This window comes from Tachypleus tridentatus, chromosome 10, assembly GCF_004210375.1.
Source record: "Tachypleus tridentatus isolate NWPU-2018 chromosome 10, ASM421037v1, whole genome shotgun sequence".
Taxonomy (NCBI): domain Eukaryota; kingdom Metazoa; phylum Arthropoda; class Merostomata; order Xiphosura; family Limulidae; genus Tachypleus; species Tachypleus tridentatus.
Window position 1 is genome coordinate 111,345,494 of NC_134834.1, and position 3,635 is coordinate 111,349,128.

A 3,635-nucleotide genomic window follows, 5' to 3' on the forward strand; every position below is an offset into this window, starting at 1 on the left:
TTGGTTAATTATTATGCATATTTTTCTTAAACTATACCCTAGGGATCTTACGTCGTGCAACAATAAGGACCTACATAATAACACGCCGTGCATCGCTATTCACGAACAGATTTCGACTGTTGGCTTATATACAAACATTTAATTAATATGAATGTAATATGACCTGAAAAAAATTCCTTTATTGCATATTTTTTGTACTATGGATTGTCATTAGGCTCAAGCATTTAACTAAGAATACACAGCAAATTTTTATAAGACAAACACGCAGGAGGATGTGGAAATATAATTTTATAGAGAATATCTCGTCTGCTTAATCAAAGAAACCTGCTGTAATTTACGTATTCAGTTTGATAACCGTTACTTAGCCTGAAAGTAATGTTGTATATTCAGGTACGTGGACACCTACAGAAAGTATAAAATACCTGCAAAATGCACATTATAGAAGTGTTATGCAGAAAATAATTTCAAAGAACACTGTGTGCGTTTGTTTATTTTAGAGCAAAGCAACGACGGGTCATCTGCTTTATTCCCCTATGCTTTACTCATGATAATCCATGAGTGGCAGGCCCAGAACAGTATTGTAATACCTTTATATCACTGATTAGTATTGTAATACCACCTGATTAGCTCCTAGGTTGTCTTACGGAAAACCAAATTTCTACACAACCTGTTGAAACCTGTATAAATTATATTGAAATAGCAGTTACTGGTGTCGAACTGGATTGATAAAACACACCTACCTGAGCAACACTTGCCACAAAGCGGAATCCTGTGAAAACAAGGTAAGGGGCCTCGAAAGTTAAAATAGAGACGCGTAGCAACGAAATTATCCACTCCTTTGTATGATCTAGCAGAAGTGGTTAGATAACTACAGCTGATAGTCAAATACTCTCAGATAAAGATACTACCAAAGTATACAATTAATACTAAATAAAAGTTGTGGAGGAGATCCACATACCAGTCTACACAATGTCAGTCAGTGGAAACTTCAGTTGGGCTACTGAGATCATAGAACTGTGACTAATCCGATTAGACGTGACTCACAGAAGATTTCTTTCCTTCAAAGAGAACCCAGAATAAGTTATATTGAACAATTTTGTTCCTACCTACTCAATGTAATCGGGCTGAATCGTGGGAAACTGTATTATCATAACCAATAAAAAGTAATCGCCCAGCCATGTAACAAAACCTTCACTGAACAAAACAAACAATCGAAACCTGATCGATCGTAGAAGTGAAAAATGGTGGTCAGACTAATTGGTAAAAAGGCTTTATCCTTTTCTGTATGTCATTGAGAAGATTTGTTTGGTTTTGTTTTTAATTTCGCGCAAAAGTACACGAGAGTTATCTGTGCTAACCGTCCCTAATTTTGCAGTGTAAGTCTAGAGGGAAGGCAGTTAGTCATCACCATCCACCGCTAACTCCTAGGTTACTCTTTTACCAACGAATAGTGGGATTGACCGTCACATTATAACACCCTTACGGCTGAAAGGACGAGCATGTGTCGAGTTATGGGGATTCGAACCCGCGTGTTGGGAAGAAGAACCAGTCTGAGGACATAGGTATAATGATAAAATGTTTTGTGGATGATCAGTGCAAACCACTCTAACTGGCAATGTTGGCAGGTTAGCAGCCACAAAAAATAAATATTCAGATAAAGGTGATACGTGACATACGATGCTAAGGTCACAAATAGATCTTAAGAAAGGGCATATAATGTCACCTTAATACAATAGTTAGTTTACTGAAAGGGGCTTGAGAAAGCTGAAGAGTACTATGGACACAAAAAGTTTTATTGTTTTGAGCATTGAACAGCAGTCAATAAGACTGTTGTATACAGAACAATTGTGGAACATGCAAAACCCGTGCCAAAGAGTTTGGATAATATACAAGTTATAGTTGACAAATCTGAGCGACCTGGGTGCAACCTCCTCTCAATATACCATTGCTGAAATGTATGCCATTTTCATAAAGATTATCTATCATGAGACTAAGTAAAGTGTGCAACAGATACACGGCAACCATAAAAATTAAGCCCAAACACCATATGAAAGTCTGCCTAACTTCCATGAGTTTCTGGACAGCTAGATGTACCATGTCAGAACAGGATTGCTTCCACAGAGATGGCTAAAAGAGAAGTGAAATCCTGTGCTATCAACAGGATCTGACAAAAGGTTGGAGCAACTCATAGCTTGAGTAACATATGAATTGGAAATAATTTCTAAAGCGGTAATCCCATCCTAATAAAATGCATCCATTACCAAAGCCTAAAAGTGATGACTGAAGACCAAATTAGTAGTTGGGTGTTATAATGAGTGGCCAACATACCATACAGTGTTTCAAAATGCATCCATTACCAAAGCCTAAGAGTGATGACTGAAGACCAAATTACTAGTTGGGTGTTATAATGAGTGGCCAACATACCATACAGTGTTTCAAAATGCATCCATTACCAAAGCCTAAAAGTGATGACTGAAGACCAAATTACTAGTTGGGTGTTATAATGAGTGGCCAACATACCATACAGTGTTTCAAAATGCATCCATTACCAAAGCCTAAGAGTGATGACTGAAGACCAAATTAGTAGTTGGGTGTTATAATGAGTGGCCAACATACCATACAGTGTTTCAAAATGCATCCATTACCAAAGCCTAAGAGTGATGACTGAAGACCAAATTACTAGTTGGGTGTTATAATGAGTGGCCAACATACCATACAGTGTTTCAAAATGCATCCATTACCAAAGCCTAAGAGTGATGACTGAAGACCAAATTAGTAGTTGGGTGTTATAATGAGTGGCCAACATACCATACAGTGTTTCAAAATGCATCCATTACCAAAGCCTAAGAGTGATGACTGAAGACCAAATTACTAGTTGGGTGTTATAATGAGTGGCCAACATACCATACAGTGTTTCAAAATGCATCCATTACCAAAGCCTAAAAGTGATGACTGAAGACCAAATTATTAGTAGTTGGGTGTTATAATGAGTGGCCAACATACCATACAGTGTTTCAAGAAAGAGCCAATCCAACATAAAACTTTGCAAGTTAGCATCTATTCTGTGAGAAGAATATGGCTGAGGTGGGACAACTAATCTGCTACTGCAATTATTACCTGTGTAATATGGCAAGCTAATAGGGTGATATGACAGGAATAATCCTGATAAAGAATATTCAGTGTTTGAAAACAAGGAGCCCTGGATGACCAAATGTCCTTTGATGGAGAAAGCAAGATACTACTGTGGAATTGTCAGAGTGAAACCTTAAGATGTTCCTTTTAATAATCCCAAACCATAAGGCTTCACTGTTTGAAGAGTAAGAAAGATTAAAACATTGTGTAGGTAAGCTTTGCTATCTGCTGTAGACCATGGGATTCCTGACTTTTGAGATATGTACTCCAACTCTTCAACAAAAATTTTGTAAAGATATGATCTGTTGATAAGATTGGAACAGAGGAACCCATACTCAGTATTGCTCCAATCCACTCTTTAAGATCAAATAAAGATCCTAAGTGTAAAAACTGAAGAATCCACTGAATAAAAATTTATGAAAACAACATATTGGATGTTAGAGGTGCAAGTCTGCAGACATATCCTTCTCCTATCAATGGACATTATTCTATTCAGGTGAACT